Here is a 14,005-nt window from a genome sequence, read left to right on the forward strand (position 1 = left end):
TTCTTTCATCTTCCCTTAAATTCCAGGCTCAAAGGTCTGGAGTTGATGGATTAAACCCCTTTCTTCTGTGGTGTGGAGGATATGCTTAGATCAATCATTGTATCCTCTCCTTCTTCTCAGTTTTCTATTTACCAATCAAGCTTTAGGCTTTATTATTTCCTTACTCTCTGATGCAACTATTCTCTTATTTGTTTACATGCTTAATGTCTATCTCCCCTTTTCTTCCCACTAAAATATAAACTCCAGAAAGGCAGGGGTTTTCATATATTTTTTCCTATTTCTCAGAAGAGTGCTAGTAAGTGGCAGGTACAAAATAAGTAGTTGATGTAAAAATAAATCAGTTATTAAATGCAAATCTTGGATTTCAATTTAAAGAAAAGACATATTTCCAGATTTTGGCCTGCCCATTATAGTCATTTTCATGTTCTGTCTAAGAACACTGGAACTCTACCATAGAGTTAAGCCAATCTCAGCTAATAATAAATTACTGCTTTACTTTCTTTGTGATTTTCTCTTTCAGGATGCTTGCAGTTTATGCCAACTAAAAGTGGTAGGACAAAAGATCAAGATAATACCACATTGATATTACTACCTAGTAGTACATCAATCCATTATTTTCAAAAATAACATAATTTTCCTGATGACAAAAGAGATTATAATCATTTTATAAAACAAATAAAAAAATTAAAGTGTAGGAAAAGTACACATAATCCTAATACAGGGGAAAGACAAAATACTTTTTATTTCAGGAATTTTTCCTAGGAATATTTTCAATGTCAAGTTAGGTTCATAATTTTTGTTATTGTAAGTATTCTTTCCATAATATCAGGAATGCTATGCCTTGTCATTTGCTTTATATAACATTAATTGTAAAGTTTGCATAGGGCACCAAATTACTAGCCCTACTGTATTTCAGTTAATTCTTTAATGTTAGAAAATTGTTTTTTTTTGTTTGTTTGTTTTATGCTCTCATTTTCATCGTTTGTTATCAATGTTTAATTAGAAATTATCTAGGAAAAACTCCTTGATCTTACAGAGAATAAAGATTAGGTCCATGTAGATTGAAGTTAACTACCCAAGCATCATAGTTTCAGAAACTTAGAATTTGAACTCAAGCTTTTACATCTTATTCCAATAGTCTTTAAAAAAATGCACATAAGGGATGCTTGGGTGGCTCAGTTTGTTGAGCATCAGACTCTTGATTTCATCTCAGGTCATGATCCCAGGATGGTGATATCAAGCCCCGCATCATGCTCCACACTGAGCATGGAGTCTGCTTAAGATTCTCTTACTCTCTCTGCCCCTCTCTCTCACTTGCTTGCTCTCTGTCTCTAAAAAAAAAAAAAAAGTACACATGGTCATGAACAATAAGTGGCATACTTATTTTTAACATTAAGTTAAATTGTTCTCTGTGGGTTTTTTTTCTTTTTGTTTTTGTTTTTTTATGTTGAAGAAACCAGTGAAGGTAATACTGGAAACCTCTTATAACTGTTGGGGAAGTTTGAGTCAAATTTTTTCACATCAAGATTTTTATTTTTAATGAAAACATATAATAAAAATGTATTTATAAAATTAATTGTGTTTAAAATAAGCCAATAAAAATATGACTACTCAGAGATTTTGAAGGGGGTGGCTTCTGTTCAGCCAGGTGGTCAAGCATGTTTGGGAATGTCAGGAGAGACCACCTTGTGAGAGAAGACAGAAAGGAGGCTTATAGGCACTGCAGTAAGCCTGTATTAGTTCCTCAGCCTATGTCTTATAGCCATGGATGAAGAATGGTATTATCCTGCTATATGGAATGCATAAGAATTCATGGATGAGGAAAAGAATAACCACATTCATTTTAAAATGAGTATGTTCGGTTATATGTACATGTGTATGTGAGTGTATGTAATGTTTGTATATATATAAGAAAGTTATGCATACACATTTATACATGTTAACAACAACAACAACAACAAAACCCTTATGTTTAAAAATACTGATTTAGATAGAATAAATATGTATTTTGCTTTAATAGTGTTATACTATTTTAATTCCACTGGATATTACTTAATAAATTTTGAAGGGAAATGAAAATGAAGAGAGATTCTAGAAAATCGATTGTAAATAATAATTTAAAAGAAAACACTAAATGTTGAGGTCTTCTTGTGTTCATTGTATTTGAAAATGAATACAGTTTAAACTAATAGTTCTTTAAATTAATTCTAAATTATAAGGAAACCCCATAGATATCATTAGGGCATACATATTATTGTTATGTGAGTTTCTCTAGATGGATGTTATAAGAATAATTACCAAAGGAACCGATGGCAATAAGGTCCTAATTTTTAAATGTTGCTGACATATTTTAATTTGTAATTTTACCTAAACTTGGGCAAGCCTGAAAGTAAATGTTGAAAGTAGTCTCCAAAGCCAAACAGGTGTTCTGGTCAATAGCTCAACTTTGTTGAAATTCAGTGAGAGTCTTGAAAACTAATTAAACATTTGAAAAAGAAACACTCCCTTATGAGAGCTTCACTTTTCCTGTGAAGCCTTTTTGGAACTGCCATATTCAGAGCTGGAAAAACTAAACACCTGCTTTAAGGGACTCATGAATGTTTAATACTGATGAATAGATTACTCCAGTGGGATCCAGGCAAACACAGCAGATCAAGTAAACATGAAAACAAAATACTCCCTTCTCCAGAGGAATTTCCTTATGCGGCCTTCCTTCAGTCTATTTTTCTACTTAATACTTGTATTTTCTATTATTCGTGATTTCATATATATGTTATTGCATATTCTTGCAAAGCAATGAGCATATATATTAACCATAAATAAGACCATTTGAAAAGACTTTAATCACTTTCTTAATCTGTTAATAATTTACATATTATGCATTAATTAATATTTCTTGTTTAAAAGTTAATTTCACGTCATTTTAGTAGCTGAAGTTAATTCTAAGGAAATCATTTTTTCCCAGTGTAAAATATAATATTTTCTTTAAATAATGATTCTTAAAAGTACCTTAAGTATGCCTAAGTAACTTTTGGAAGGGGAAGAACTATACACTCAATGGGTGATTTTATTTATGTATAAACTATGGATCCCACTTTATTTGAGCAGAATTAATGTGTATCATGTAAGCATTGTGAAAAGCTGACAAAATGCATGATTGGAGGATTGAAAACTCCTGTATGAAATATTAGATAGATGATAGATAGATAAATAGGTAGATAGGTAGATACATACATACATCTTTACTTAGACTTACTTATAAACTTAGTACAATTTCAATCAACCAGATTATTTTGTGCTGTTTTATTTTACAATCCGTCCCTCAATCTACTTACCAGCAATTTGTAATTTCAAAGGAGTAGGAGAAGGGAATTTTGAGGGTGATGGAATCACATATGTCCCAATTATAGTGGTGGTTACAGAAATCTACACATGATGGTAAAGATGCACACTAAAGAGTATTCAGATTTTCTATATGTTCATTAGAAAATAATTAAATAATTATCATTTACAGTTTTTCAGTTGGCCAAATATGATTTTGTACCTTTGAATAAATTACTCAACTTCTCTAGCCAGAGTTTCTGAGTAACTGAGAATAATGGCATTATTTTTAAAGGACTGCTATTTCTAAAATATATTGTCTCCTTATCTTATCCTTCTGTCTTCTTTGGTTAGTCTTATTTATTCGGTAAGTACAGAGAGATGCATTGTTTATATTTCTCAGGAGAAATTCAATTGATCCACTTGTTGCTGTTAATGCAGTCTATATAGCTACCTTGTTTTTCTCAGGGAACCAATTTTGTTGGAATCCCCATGATTTTATATAGCAGAGTGGGTGCTTTGCAAACAATGCATACAGATTAGAAGTTAACATAATTGCTAAATCTCTTTCTATAAAAATATAATGATGACAGACTAAAATACTCTAATTATACCTTTCAATGTGGAATTGATATGCTTAAATGAGCAATTTTGAAATAAGTCAAGGAGCCATCCTAAAATTTATTAGGCCATACTGAATCATATTTTCCTAATTCAAGTATAATAAAATGTCTTAACTTTTTTTATTGACAATGCAGACATAAAAATCCCTTCTCAAAACAATGATCCTCAGGTGTCATATATCTAAATTTAGATAGATACCCAACATGTTTATTTAGCCTTCTCGCAATTACAAGGAACCATGTGCCTCTTACTGATTTAATATGAGAGGTGTAGAATATCTCTGCAGTGAAGGGTGATTATTATATTTCTTTCATGAGTATGAAAGTCTCATAACTCACAGACATCACAAAGCGCCTACGGAGTTTGTGAGTTATTAAGGTCAGCCATGGGAATAAAGAAGATCATCACTTTTTACCAGTGAAATATTCAATTTATTTTATGAGAAAACCTTTTTTTTTATTGATTACCAGTTCAAGAATGGCAGAAACTAATAAAGCATCCATGGACTTTTCTGTCCATTTGTCCATCATTATTGACCATTATCAGACTATGCCCTTGATTTTTTTAGCGATGGTCACACACTCAAGCCATAGCAGAGAAGAATAAAGATTTCTTTCATTTAAATTTGTGAATTAAAAAAAATTTAAGTATAAAATGACTGTTCTCTGCTTTACTCATTAATTTATCTTCAGGGAATAGGTAAGAAACAATACTGGCCTACTATGTCAGGGACATAAGGATGTAGTTTCTGGCTTTCTAATAGGCTTTCCTTCAACAGCAAAGGCAGTAAAACAAATAAATATCAAGGACCAGTGAAGAATTCTTGACTCCAACATCTAAAGTACTTTGTTTAAAATATGAAATTCATCTTGATAAGCTTCTGTTTGTAAAAACCCCCAAAAAATTCTGTTTGTGAATTCACAAAAAAGAAAAAGAAAAGAAAAGAAAAGAAAAGAAAAGAAAAGAAAAGAAAAGAAAATGAGCATGATAAAAGAACCTTACATTTCCTGAATAGCAAATGAATTGTATGGGTGAGAAAGTGTGTGTATATGTTTGTGCTCCACTCACTTACAATGCTAAGACTATATAAAATTTAGAAAAGCATGATACCAAAGAAAATTTAGGTAATCTCAGAAATCAGTGCTATTTTTTCACCAATATGCACTTATTACTTATGGTAACTATTTTGTTTTTCTTGTATTCATTTATTAATTGTTGATTCATTCAACTTTTATTCATTCATTTCTTAGATAGGTCTTTATTTCATTGAGAAAAATTTCTCTCCGAGAAGTTTTTATTCCCTGGAAATAGTTCTATTCCTTATCAGTATTTCAACAATTCTTATTTTATCTTCTCAAATATTAGAATAATAATATTATTTTCTCAAATTTATCCTTTTCATAATAAAAAGTTACAAGGTCAAGATTTCCTTATTTAACTTAGTTTGAAGTTCCCTCATTGTTCTGCTTATTTCTCTTATTCATTCATCTATTTTTTTTTTTATGAAATTTATTGACAAATTGGTTTCCATACAACACCCAGTGCTCATCCCAAAAGGTGCCCTCCTCAAACCCATCACCCACCCTCTCCTCCCTCCCACCCCCCATCAACCCTCAGTTTGTTCTCAGTTTTTAACAGTCTCTTATGCTTTGGCTCTCTCCCATTCTAACCTCTTTTTTTTTTTTTCCTTCCCCTCCCCCATGGGTTCCTGTTAAGTTTCTCAGGATCCACATAGGAGTGAAACCATATGGTATCTGTCTTTCTCTGTATGGCTTATTTCACTTAGCATCACACTCTCCAATTCCATCCACGTTGCTACAAAAGGCCATATTTCATTTTTTCTCATTGCCACGTAATATTCCATTGTGTATATAAACCACAATTTCTTTATCCATTCATCAGTTGATGGACATTTAGGCTCTTTCCATAATTTGGCTATTGTTGAGAGTGCTGCTATGAACATTGGGGTACAAGTGGCCCTATGCATCAGTACTCCTGTATCCCTTGGATAAATTCCTAGCAGTGCTATTGCTGGGTCATAGGGTAGGTCTATTTTTAATTTTCTGAGGAACCTCCACACTGCTTTCCAGAGCGGCTGCACCAATTTGCATTCCCACCAACAGTGCAAGAGGGTTCCCGTTTCTCCACATCCTCGCCAGCATTTATAGTCTCCTGATTTGTTCATTTTGGCCACTCTGACTGGCGTGAGGTGATACCTGAGTGTGGTTTTGATTTGTATTTCCCTGATAAGGAGCGACGCTGAACATCTTTTCATGTGCCTGTTGGCCATCCGGATGTCTTCTTTAGAGAAGTGTCTATTCATGTTTTCTGCCCATTTATTCACTGGGTTATTTGTTTTTCGGGTGTGGAGTTTGGTGAGCTCTTTATAGATTTTGGATACTAGCCCTTTGTCCGATATGTCATTTGCGAATATCTTTTCCCATTCCGTTGGTTGCCTTTTAGTTTTGTTGGTTGTTTCCTTTGCTGTGCAGAAGCTTTTTATCTTCATAAGGTCCCAGTAATTCACTTTTGCTTTTAATTCCCTTGCCTTTGGGGATGTGTCGAGTAAGAGATTGCTACGGCTGAGGTCAGAGAGGTCTTTTCCTGCTTTCTCCTCTAAGGTTTTGATGGTTTCCTGTCTCACATTTAGGTCCTTTATCCATTTTGAGTTTATTTTTGTGAATGGTGTGAGAAAGTGGTCTAGTTTCAACCTTCTGCATGTTGCTGTCCAGTTCTCCCAGCACCATTTGTTAAAGAGACTGTCTTTTTTCCATTGGATGTTCTTTCCTGCTTTGTCAAAGATGAGTTGGCCATACGTTTGTGGGTCTAGTTCTGGGGTTTCTATTCTATTCCATTGGTCTGTGTGTCTGTTTTTGTGCCAATACCATGCTGTCTTGATGATGACAGCTTTGTAGTAGAGGCTAAAGTCTGGGATTGTGATGCCTCCTGCTTTGGTCTTCTTCTTCAAAATTCCTTTGGCTATTCGGGGCCTTTTGTGGTTCCATATGAATTTTAGGATTGCTTGTTCTAGTTTCAAGAAGAATGCTGGTGCAATTTTGATTGGGATTGCATTGAATGTGTAGATAGCTTTGGGTAGTATTGACATTTTGACAATATTTATTTTTCCAATCCATGAGCAGGGAATGTCTTTCCATTTCTTTAAATCTTCTTCAATTTCCTTCATAAGCTTTCTATAGTTTTCAGCATACAGATCCTTTACATCTTTGGTTAGATTTATTCCTAGGTATTTTATGCTTCTTGGTGCAATTGTGAATGGGATCAGTTTCTTTATTTGTCTTTCTGTTGCTTCATTGTTAGTGTATAAGAATGCAACTGATTTCTGTACATTGATTTTGTATCCTGCAACTTTGCTGAATTCCTGTATCAGTTCTAGCAGACTTTTGGTGGAGTCTATCGGATTTTCCATGTATAATATCATGTCATCTGCAAAAAGCGAAAGCTTGACTTCATCTTTGCCAATTTTGATGCCTTTGATTTCCTTTTGTTGTCTGATTGCTGATGCTAGAACTTCCAGCACTATGTTAAACAGCAGCGGTGAGAGTGGGCATCCTTGTCGTGTTCGTGATCTCAGGGGAAAAGCTCTCAGTTTTTCCCCATTGAGGATGATGTTAGCTGTGGGCTTTTCATAAATGGCTTTTATGATCTTTAAGTATGTTCCTTCTATCCCGACTTTCTCAAGGGTTTTTATTAAGAAAGGGTGCTGGATTTTGTCGAAGGCCTTTTCTGCATCGATTGACAGGATCATATGGTTCTTCTCTCTTTTTTTGTTAATGTGATGTATCACGTTGATTGATTTGCAAATGTTGAACCAGCCCTGCATCCCAGGAATGAATCCCACTTGATCATGGTGAATAATTCTTTTTATATGCCGTTGAATTCGATTTGCTAGTATCTTATTGAGAATTTTTGCATCCATATTCATCAGGGATATTGGCCTGTAGTTCTCTTTTTTTACTGGGTCTCTGTCTGGTTTAGGAATCAAAGTAATACTGGCTTCATAGAATGAGTCTGGAAGTTTTCCTTCCCTTTCTATTTCTTGGAATAGCTTGAGAAGGATAGGTATTATCTCTGCTTTAAACGTCTGGTAGAACTCCCCTGGGAAGCCATCTGGTCCTGGACTCTTATTTGTTGGGAGATTTTTGATAACCGATTCAATTTCTTCGCTGGTTATGGGTCTGTTCAAGCTTTCTATTTCCTCCTGATTGAGTTTTGGAAGAGTGTGGGTGTTCAGGAATTTGTCCATTTCTTCCAGGTTGTCCAATTTGTTGGCATATAAGTTTTCATAGTATTCCCTGATAATTGCTTGTATATCTGAGGGATTGGTTGTAATCATTCCATTTTCATTCATGATTTTATCTATTTGGGTCATCTCCCTTTTCTTTTTGAGAAGCCTGGCTAGAGGTTTGTCAATTTTGTTTATTTTTTCAAAAAACCAACTCTTGGTTTCGTTGATCTGCTCTACAGTTTTTTTAGTTTCTATATTGTTTATTTCTGCTCTGATCTTTATTATTTCTCTTCTTCTGCTGGGCTTAGGCTGCCTTTGCTGTTCTGCTTCTAGTTCCTTTAGGTGTGCTGTTAGATTTTGTATTTGGGTTTTCTTGTTTCTTGAGATAGGCCTGGATTGCATTGTATTTTCCTCTCAGGACTGCCTTTGCTGCGTCCCAAAGCGTTTGGATTGTTGTATTTTCATTTTCGTTTGTTTCCATATATTTTTTAATTTCTTCTCTAATTGCCTGGTTGACCCACTCATTCGTTAGTAGGGTGTTCTTTAACCTCCATGCTTTTGGAGGTTTTCCAGACTTTTTTCTGTGGTTGATTTCAAGCTTCATAGCATTGTGGTCTGAAAGTAAGCATGGTATAATTTCAATTCTTGTAAACTTATGAAGGGCTGTTTTGTGACCCAGTATATGATCTATCTTGGAGAATGTTCCATGTGCACTCGAGAAAAGTATATTCTGTTGCTTTGGGATGCAGAGTTCTAAATATATCTGTCAAGTCCATCTGATCCAATGTCTCATTCAGGGCCCTTGTTTCTTTATTGACCGTGTGTCTAGATGATCTATCCATTTCTGTAAGTGGTGTATTAAAGTCCCCTGCAATTACCACATTCTTCTCAATAAGGTTGCTTTTGTTTATGAGTAATTGTTTTATATATTTGGGGGCTCCAGTATTCGGCGCATAGACATTTATAATTGTTAGCTCTTCCTGATGGATAGACCCTGTAACTATTATATAATGTCCTTCTTCATCTCTTGTTACAGCCTTTAATTTAAAGTCTAGTTTGTCTGATATAAGTATGGCTACTCCAGCTTTCTTTTGGCTTCCAGTCGCATGATAAATAGTTCTCCATCCCCTCACTCTCAATCTAAAGGTGTCCTCAGGTCTAAAATGAGTCTCTTGTAGACAGCAAATAGATGGGTCTTGTTTTTTTATCCATTCTGATACCCTGTGTCTTTTGGTTGGCGCATTTAATCCATTTACATTCAGTGTTATTTATAGAAAGATATGGGTTTAGAGTCATTGTGATGTCTGTATGTTTTATTCTTGTAGTGATGTCTCTGGGACTTTGTCTCACAGGGTCCCCTTTAGGATCTCTTGTAGGGCTGGTTGAGTGGTGACAAATTCCTTCAGTTTTTGTTTGTTTGGGAAGACCTTTATCTCTCCTTCTATTCTAAATGACAGACTTGCTGGATAAAGGATTCTTGGCTGCATATTTTTTCTGTCTAGCACCCTGAAAATCTCATGCCAATTCTTTCTGGCCTGCCAAGTTTCAAAAGAGAGATCAGTCACGAGTCTTATAGGTCTCCCTTTATATGTGAGGGCACGTTTACCCCTTGCTGCTTTCAGAATTTTCTCTTTATCCTTGTATTTTGTCAGTTTCACTATGATATGTCGTGCAGAAGATCGATTCAAGTTACGTATGAAGGGAGTCCTCTGTGCCTCTTGGATTTCAATGCCTTTTTCCTTCCCCAGTTCAGGGAAGTTCTCAGCTATTATTTCTTCAAGTACCCCTTCAGCACCTTTCCCTCTCTCTTCCTCCTCTGGGATACCAATTATGCGTATATTATTTCTTTTTAGTGTATCACTTAGTTCTCTAATTTTCCCCTCATACTCCTGGATTTTTTTATCTTTTTCTCAGCTTCCTCTTTTTCCATAACTTTATCTTCTAGTTCACCTATTCTCTCCTCTGCCTCTTCAAGCCGAGCTGTGGTGGTTTCCATTTTGTTATGCATTTCGTTTAAAGCGTTTTTCAGCTCTTCGTGACTGTTCCTTAGTCCCTTGATCTCTGTAGCAAGAGATTCTCTGTTGTCCTGTATACTGTTTTCAAGCCCAGCGATTAATTTTATGACTATTATTCTAAATTCACTTTCTGTTATATTATTTAAATCCTTTTTGAACGGCTCATTAGCTGTTGTTATTTCCTGGAGATTCTTCTGAGGGGAATTCTTCCGCTTGGTCATTTTGGATAGTCCCTGGCGTGGTGAGGACCTGCAGGGCACTTCCCCTGTGCTGTGGTGTATAACTGGAGTTGGTGGGCGGGGCCACAGTCAGACCTGATGTCTGCCCCCAGCCCACCGCTGGGGCCACAGTCAGACTGGTGTGTGCCTTCTCTTCCCCTCTCCTAGGGGTGGGATTCACTGTGGGGTGGTGTGGCAAGTCTGGGCTACTTGCACCCTGCCAGGCTTGTGATGCTGGGGATCTGGCGTATTAGCTGGGGTGGGTAGGCAAGGTGCACGGGGGCAGGAGGGGCAGGCTTAGATCGCTTCTCCTTAGGTGATCCACTTCAGGAGGGGCCCTGTGGCAGCGGAAGGGAGTCAGATCCGCTGCCGGAGGTTTGGCTCCGCAGAAGCGCAGAGTTGGGTGTTTGCGCGGAGCGAGCAGGTTCCCTGGCAGGAACCGGTTCCCTTTGGGATTTTGGCTGGGGGATGGGCGGGGGAGAAGGCGCTGGCGAGCGCCTTTGTTCCCCACCAAACTGAGCTCTGTTGTCAGGGGGCTCAGCAGCTCTCCCTCCCTTTGTCCTCCATCCTTCCCGCTTTCCGAGCAGAGCTGTTAACTTATGACGTCCCAGACGCTAAGTCGCGCTTGTTGTGGGAACACAGTCCGTCAGGCCCCTCCGCTTTTGCAAGCCAGACTCGGGGGCTCTGCTTGGCCGGCGAGCCGCCCCTCCGCCCCGGCTCTCTCCCGCCAGTCCATGGAGCGCGCACCGCCTCGCCGCCCTTCCTACCCTCTTCCGTGGGCCTCTCATCTGCGTTTGGCTCCGGCGACTCTGTTCTGCTACTCCTCTGGTGGTTTTCTGGGTTATTTAGGCAGGTGTAGATGGAATCTAAGTGATCAGCAGGACGTGCGGTGAGCCCAGCGTCCTCCTAAGCCGCCATCTTGCCCGAAAAAAAAAAAAAAAAACTTATTTCTCTTATTCAGTTTAGTTCTTGCAATGATATTCTAAAGTTAAAGTTTCTATGTGGGGCACAGACATATGATACATGTGAATTTCAAAAGCAAATGCAATATGTAGATTGTCAAAACAAATTGAAGAGAGTTTGTTCCAGGATTCTTGTCGACTCTTAAACAGTTTCCCTTACATGAAGAATAATTAAAACTCAAGAGAGTAGCAGAAGGGAAGGTTGTGAAGACACTTATTTGTTAACAGGGAATAGGTTTGTTTTAGATTTTGCTTACTGCAGTCACCTGGAGGGGAGAAGCAAGGTCAGTGGAAGGAAATTTAGCAAACCAGGGGAAGTCCTGGGGCTAGGAAGAGAAATGTTCACAGCCACAAAGACTCACTCTCTTGGGTAAGAACTGTTCATGGATGTGCCAGTGATGGAGATCTCCATCTCAAAAAGCTCTCAAAAACACCGTGAAGAAAAACCTAGCTTTAAGCCTCTGACATCTTAGAACCCTCTAAGCTAGATTTTGAAGATGCTAATTCAAACAAGAATTTATTGATCCTTTTCATTCTTCCCTTCGCATATTCCTGCTCCAACAAGGGGAAGTGTTGGACTCCAGATGGTCCTATTTGTGACCTCATTTTGATATATTACTTTAATTACAACTCATATTTTCCCTCCTGAAGGGACGTCATATTTTCCGAATTCTAGACTACATGTTTATTTTAGTTATTGTTTTCTTTGTTGTCATTATAAGTATTTCTTTTTTTTTTATGAAATTTATTGACAAATTGGTTTCCATACAACACCCAGTGCTCATCCCAAAAGGTGCCCTCCTCAATACCCATCACCCACCCTCTCCTCCCTCCTACCCCCCATCAACCCTCAGTTGTTCTCAGTTTTTAACAGTCTCTTATGCTTTGGCTCTCTCCCATTCTAACCTCTTTTTTTTTTTTTTCCTTCCCCTCCCCCATGGGTTCCTGTTAAGTTTCTCAGGATCCACATAGGAGTGAAACCATATGGTATCTGTCTTTCTCTGTATGGCTTATTTCACTTAGCATCACACTCTCCAATTCCATCCACGTTGCTACAAAAGGCCATATTTCATTTTTTCTCATTGCCACGTAATATTCCATTGTGTATATAAACCACAATTTCTTTATCCATTCATCAGTTGATGGACATTTAGGCTCTTTCCATAATTTGGCTATTGTTGAGAGTGCTGCTATGAACATTGGGGTACAAGTGGCCCTATGCATCAGTACTCCTGTATCCCTTGGATAAATTCCTAGCAGTGCTATTGCTGGGTCATAGGGTAGGTCTATTTTTAATTTTCTGAGGAACCTCCACCCTGCTTTCCAGAGCGGCTGCACCAATTTGCATTCCCACCAACAGTGCAAGAGGGTTCCCGTTTCTCCACATCCTCGCCAGCATCTATAGTCTCCTGATTTGTTCATTTTGGCCACTCTGACTGGCGTGAGGTGATACCTGAGTGTGCTTTTGATTTGTATTTCCCTGATAAGGAGCGACGTTGAACATCTTTTCATGTGCCTGTTGGCCATCCGGATGTCTTCTTTAGAGAAGTGTCTATTCATGTTTTCTGCCCATTTGTTCACTGGGTTATTTGTTTTTCGGGTGTGGAGTTTGGTGAGCTCTTTATAGATTTTGGATACTAGCCCTTTGTCCGATATGTCATTTGCGAATATCTTTTCCCATTCCGTTGGTTGCCTTTTAGTTTTGTTGGTTGTTTCCTTTGCTGTGCAGAAGCTTTTTATCTTCATAAGGTCCCAGTAATTCACTTTTGCTTTTAATTCCCTTGCCTTTGGGGATGTGTCGAGTAAGAGATTGCTACGGCTGAGGTCAGAGAGGTCTTTTCCTGCTTTCTCCTCTAAGGTTTTGATGGTTTCCTGTCTCACATTTAGGTCCTTTATCCATTTTGAGTTTATTTTTGTGAATGGTGTGAGAAAGTGGTCTAGTTTCAACCTTCTGCATGTTGCTGTCCAGTTCTCCCAGCACCATTTGTTAAAGAGGCTGTCTTTTTTCCATTGGATGTTCTTTCCTGCTTTGTCAAAGATGAGTTGGCCATACGTTTGTGGGTTTAGTTCTGGGGTTTCTATTCTATTCCATTGGTCTATGTGTCTGTTTTGGTGCCATCATTATAAGTATTTCTAAACTATCTGGGTTTGAAAAAGTTAGGGGTTCACAATTTTAGTCCCCTCTATCTGTTGAAATCTATGTTAAGGAAAATAGACCTAAAATAGCTTCTATATATATTTTTGGTTACGTTTTAGGTCATCCGTTTCTTTTACTTGATAAATGTTTTTGAACCAACTAAAACTAATCAAAATTGCATAAACAAGGTGTTCTAGCAAGTTCCACTTCTCTTATACTTAATTTGTTCTCTTATTCATGATAGTACCTTTCTTTTTTACGTTTATCTTGTTAGTAACTCTGTGACTCCTAAAGCCTATTACTATGCTCAAGAGTTTTTAAAAGTAGTGCCACTTCTGTATTTTAGGTGTTTATAATTTATTTTTAAATCTGTGAAATCACTGTTCCTATCAACTAAATATCTCTCCTAGGTATTATCAGATATATTTTTATTCCATTCTGTTATCTTAATATCTTAACTTCCATTCTTTAAGCAATGGATT

Source organism: Prionailurus viverrinus, chromosome C2 (genome assembly GCF_022837055.1).
Source record: "Prionailurus viverrinus isolate Anna chromosome C2, UM_Priviv_1.0, whole genome shotgun sequence".
NCBI classification, from domain to species: Eukaryota; Metazoa; Chordata; class Mammalia; order Carnivora; family Felidae; genus Prionailurus; species Prionailurus viverrinus.